Here is a 6,372-nt window from a genome sequence, read left to right as displayed (position 1 = left end):
CCATAGCCCGAGATCAAGGCATTAAAATAACAAAGCCAAAGACAGGGCAAATAAACCAAAACAAAGCCCACAAGATAAGACCAGAACAAAACTAACACATAAAATAAACTCGCAAACCACCGGAGAGAAAACCAGATAAAAGAACCCAAAACCCCACAAACTAGGAATAAAAGCAAAACAAAGAACAACGTAAAGGTCAAAAAGGAAAAACATCTGTAAACACATTAGATAAGACCAAGAAGGTCAACCCACCAGGAAGCAGCACGAGCACGAACCGTAGAGATCATAAGGTGAACCAGAGCTAATACCGACCTTGATTGATCTCCATGCAGCCGCCGACTACGCTCCTGCCAGATGTAGTATATGGGAGCACCCCAGAAAACATGAAACAACTTACTACGCCCTCCCTTACTCGACCTCACTCGGCACAACCAACTCAACTCTACATCCCAACCCGCCACCGGATGCGACGAACCCAACTGACGTAACACCTCAGACCACACCTCTCTCCCAAGCATAAATGTTTTCATTCTATTATTCTATACATCATAATTTCTATTTCCATCAAAGAATGGGGTTTATCAACAAAATGACTTTCTAAAGTTGCCATAAGATTCTAGTAATTAAGCTTTCAAATAATTTTTCAAAATATTAATAAGATACTTCAAGTACAAAAACAATATTTGAAAAATAATTTACGTACAAGTGCTACCTTCTCTGATACCAATTGTAGGAGTGAGAAACTCAAACAATGGGTATCAATCTAAAATGATTTATAAAAAATTGTATCACAAATAAGAGAGCAATCGGCTCTAATACCAATTGTAGGATTGGTATGGCAACCCTAGAAGGGGTCAATTTGCTAATTCATTGTTGAAATACAATGTATTTCCAATGTTCGGGGGCAATAGATGAGACATGGTCAACCACTACACATAAATCAATTTGGGGGACTATGATCATAAAATTGACATCAACTATCTTCAACAATCTTAATAAGATTCAAATTGGCGGAACCAACCCGGTATATTGTCAAACAGATATAGTTAACTCACCTAAAGGAAAAAGCTTATACCTTGGATATATATGAATTTGATGGAGTATACGCCTCAAAAGCATGAAAATCATGGTAATGAGAATTCTCATCACATCGACCATCAAATAGAAGTCTAATTCATTATAAAGTCATAGTAAAAACAATAGCTTGAGAAGAAAACTACAACAAATAAAAAATCGATAGTCACCCTGTGTAGGTAACAAAAAGTTGTTTTACGATAATGATGGTTATTACTATTATTATTATTATTGAAATCGTTAAAATAATATAATACGATAAAACTTTAAATAAAATAGTGACTAAATATGAAATATATACAATTGAATCTAATAACATAAACAAAACAATTTAAACCTTCAAAAATGTTTATAAAAAAATATCCGGTTAATTTATTAAGAATATGTATAAAATAATGAAAAACAATTCAAACATTTGAATAAATTTAAAATTTTATTAGATAAAATAAAATTTGATAACATATAGATTTTAAAATATAAATTTGGATATTTAATTCAAGTGAGATTAATTCGAAAATTGATTAAACATAATCTAAATTAATAATAAAATCCGTATTTAAACATTAAATACATGAGGAAAATCACGGAAAGTGGGGAACTAAAGTTATCAGCAATTACCCAAACTCGAAAATTCGTGGCCATGTGCATGTTAGTTGCCATAAATCTTATTATTTGTTGGTTTTGCCATTTTCTCAGTGCCAAACTGATCTACTGTAAAGAAAAAAGCAATAAAAAGTTTGATCCTTGAAGAGAGCCAAATGCAAGCATTTCTAATTTCGTCGAAATTGTGTATACACCTTTGAGACCCTAGTCCTAACCAAAATTAAAGATGGAAGAAATGTGTTATCCCTCTTATAGAAATAAAATGTGTTTTTGATAAGAGATTTTCAATACAACATTGCAAACACAAGTATTTGCATTTTTTTTCAAATTTATTAAGGGCTTCTTTACACTATTTTTTCTTTGTCATTCCAATACTTCAATAGATTTTGGATGAGTTGCAAATACACGTGCACTAGATGCTTTTGCCTCTATTATTTCTTCTACCATTTCCCCCAATTTTAAGTGAATTTTAAATGCGCAGATACCAAGTATTTGCATGTTTTTCTCAAATTCATTGAAGTATTTACGATATTTTTTAACATTTTGTTATTCCAACACTTGAACACTTAGATTTTCAATGAGTTACAAATACCACGCGCTAAATTTTTTTGTCTCTATTTTTCTATAGTTCAGTTGAATTATTATTGCAAATACCATGTACTGTACTACAAATTGTAATTCTTCTAAAATTCATTAAAATATTATTGTTTGGTTTAAAATAGATTTTCTAAGCGAAGATTAATCATATATCGGCTGTTATGATTTTCCTTAATCAATTAGATACAAATTTAATTATTAGTAATTTTGTTGACCTTTTTGTAGTTGAATAATTTTTTGATTCATGCGATTTTGTTAAATTTTGCAGGATCGGTATGACAACCCTAGAGAAGTTAATAGAGTTTATTTAATTTAATGAAAACTTTTTATTAATGTAAGCCTAATTAAATAAACTAACCGACTTTTTGTTAAAGTAATTTAAACAATAATTTCATGCAAAATAATTCAACTCAAAATAACCAAGAAGTTAATAATACTACTTTAAAGTACCCAAATTGGTTCTCATAACAAGATTGATAATGAATGTAGAAATTCAAGAACAACCAATCAAAATAATCCAATATGAATAATTAACTTCAAGAACAAAAATTGCAATTAATTTCAAGTAATAAAATATAATAACAAATTAATTACAAAATTAAAGATGAGAGGGATAGAGAAATTGACATCAAAAATTTTATAGTGCTTAGGTATAACTGGACGAACTTACTCTTTCTACTTAGAGTCGAACCGCTACAAGATTCTTTTTTCGGGAGCCAGATTCTTTCCACGATTTAAGCAATTTTAGTTTTTCTATTTGCTTCACAATAGATATATTCAAAATTCAAATTTAGAAGATTTGGAGTGGTTTAGTGTATGAGATCTAGGTTAGTTTTTTTTTTTTCCTTAATACATCATATTCATTGGGATTTGATATGGGGTATTATTGTCCATTGCTAAATTTTAAATATGATCTAAGTTAGTTGTTTGACCATTTTCACAAATAAAATTTTGTTTAGTCACTTTTTTAAAATGTGACCATTTGTTCGATCGACCCTTATTATTATTTAGTTCAACAATTTTTCACCTTTTGACCGAGCTTAATAGTTACAAGGTATGAAACCATCGTATTATTCTCAACAACCATTTTTTTAAACTTATTAGATAGGGGATTAAACCATCGATCATTGGTCATTCTAATCTATGATTTATTTACTCAAAATTTTATACTTTTAATTTTTGAGTTTGATTACAATCCAATCTCTATGTTGAAAAAGGTTATAATTTTCCTCTTGAGACTTAAGTTTTGTTTTAACATTTTTACTTTTAACTTTGAATTTTCAATAAGTATGCCTCTTCAGTCTTTGATGCTATTGTCAATTAATAAATATAAAATAATTTTGAAGTTAAACTTTAAATTTATTTTAATATTGATGAAAATTAATGAAAACTAATTATTTATAATTATGTTAATTTAATATTTAATTAATAGACATTAACATTAAAGATGAAAATTGAATATATAGTAAAAAATCAATGTCATTAGTGTAAATTTATGAAATCTATTAACCTAATTAAAACAAAATTCAAATTTTAAGGATAAACTTGTAATATTTTAAAATCTAGGAACTATCTCAGGTTTCATCTTATAATATTTCGGGTGTTAATAGAATCAGGGATGGATATAAGAAGGGGCAAGGGGCACATGTCCTCCTACATTGTGTCGTTTTACAGATAAATATATTGTTTTTTATTAATAAAAATTTTTACTTATATTTCAGTGAGTTTGTTTCTTTCAGTGGTGAAATGGTGCACTTTATTACACAAGTTTTTTTCCTTTTTTTTCTATTATGTAATTTTTGTTGCTTAAAATTTCAAATATATATATAACATGTTAGAAAAACCAAATTCCACTTTTTTTTTTTTTTTTCCTTTCAACATATCCGTTCATGTTTATGAACAAATACTATCTTTTCATGTTTATATTTTAAGTTATTGGATTTAGTTGTTTTAAAATTAAGGCATACAAATACCATTTTCACATATATATAATTACTTTACCATTATTTTAAAATTACTTTCAATTTCAATTTAAATATACTAAGTTTCTTAAAAATGTCTAATAGATATATAAAATTTCAATTTAGTATTTAATAATCTCATAAAATATACAAAATGCTTAAAAATTAACCATTGTATTAAACAAAAAAATTGATTTAGTTTCTAATTAAACCTCAAATACTCATGGTAACATTTCAATTATGTAGTCAATAATTACATTATTTCTTATTCTTTTTTAAAAAAATATATGGTACCACATATTAGATACACAATCGAGATGTTAGTGATCTAGTATAAATTTTTTAAAGTTCAAGAACTATATATGACACAAATTGAGATGTTAATGTATTAAAATTTTAACCTTATATAAAATTGTGTCCTTTAACATAAAATTTTGGATTTGCCTCCGTCCGTATATAAGTTAGTTATCATCGTTTTGGCAATATTATATAATTTGAATATTATATAGATGCATCTAAAATTATATTTATATGAACTTGTGTCCCCTACCACTTAATTGAATTATTTTGGTGAAATTTAGAAACATAACTCAAAATGTAAGTACGATAGGAGTGTTTGAGACCCTAATTTAGGTTGGGTAGAGTGAGCCATTAATATTTGAACTTCCCTGTTATTATAGTTGAAGATTATAACTATTTTAATCTACAATTAGCTATAGTGAAGTCTGAAATCCTATTTAGCTAAGTGGACACTATTTATAAATTCTCTCTAACTATAGATCATAATGTACTTTTTTTTCATTACGAACACTTATAATTTTTATTTGGGTTTTTGTATGTAAAAGTACAAAGAAATATATTCACATAGTTACTTGAATATATAATAACAGAGAACCAATAAATTACAAAAATAATATTTTCTTAAATAAATTAAAGTATAAAAAAAGTAATTACAGAAAAAACAATAATAATAAAAAGTTTCAACTTCGATTTATTTGTAGCTTCAATATACTCATAAAAAATTATGTAAAAATGTAATTTTCTTTCTTAGAAAAAAGTTTGAGCTTTGACTTTTTCTTTTTCTTAGTCTGTTGTAAAAAGAATGCATCAAACTTTTTTCTTAAATTAAAGGACAAAAAATGTAATTACAAAAAGAAAAAAATTTGAAAATGTTTCAATTTTGACTTTTTTTTTTTTTGGTAGCTTTAGTATAGTTATTTTTAATAAACAAATTTGGATAAAATAGATTGGGCTAGCCTCAAAAAGACTGCAACGATAAATTTTGTAATTTGTGATAAAGAAGACTTGCCTGCAAAACAAAACTGTACATTGGTGTGGTGTAGACCACACACTATTCGATGTCTGAGTTTGAGATTGCAATCAATAGGATTATAAATGGAGAATTAACTTACCTCAAACCTCTATCTTTCTCTCCTATTTATAGGTGTCCTTTTAGGGTTTCCAAAATCTGCTCCTTACTCCTCTTTCTTCTTAGTATTTCCTTTTACTTGAAGGATTTGGGTTTGTGGACTCTGATCTAACCGAGGTCGAGGTTCAAAGATGGCCTCTTTGCTCCCGACCGTCTCTCATGCGCACTGGGATGTTAGGTGGGTTGAATCTAGACCCATATGGATGATTTGGGAGGCTCACTCCTAGTGTTGAGACTGACTCGACCCATCCGAATCAATTGGTGCTTCAACCCATTTGCTCATTTGTCCATACTTACTTTCGCCCATCTTCTTTCTTATAATGTCCATTTTGCCCCTAAATGTAAATATCACTCCTAACAGTTATAAAAAATGAAATTTAAAAATGTAATCAAATTGATTTCTTAAATTAAAGTATAAAAAAAATAATATGTTTCAACTTTGAACTTTCTTTTTATGCATACCTTTAGAATAGTTATAAAAAAAAAAATGTATTCATTTTTTTTTTTTAACTTTTAAGCAAAAAAGAACGTAGTTACAGCAAAAGTTGCAAAAATTTTAACTTCGTTCTAGTTTTTTCTTTTGTATAGTTATAAATCATGAAACATAAAAAATGTAATAGTGCTTCTTTCTTAAATCAACGTATAAAAAAAATACTTACACACAAAAACGAAATAAAAGAAAAAACCAAAACACTGACTATAATAATT

The sequence above is a fragment of the Benincasa hispida genome, chromosome 2 (genome assembly GCF_027475165.1).
Source record: "Benincasa hispida cultivar pf3 chromosome 2, pf3_genome.v1.1, whole genome shotgun sequence".
Lineage (NCBI taxonomy): Eukaryota > Viridiplantae > Streptophyta > Magnoliopsida > Cucurbitales > Cucurbitaceae > Benincasa > Benincasa hispida.
Note: the sequence above shows the minus strand (reverse complement) of the source record.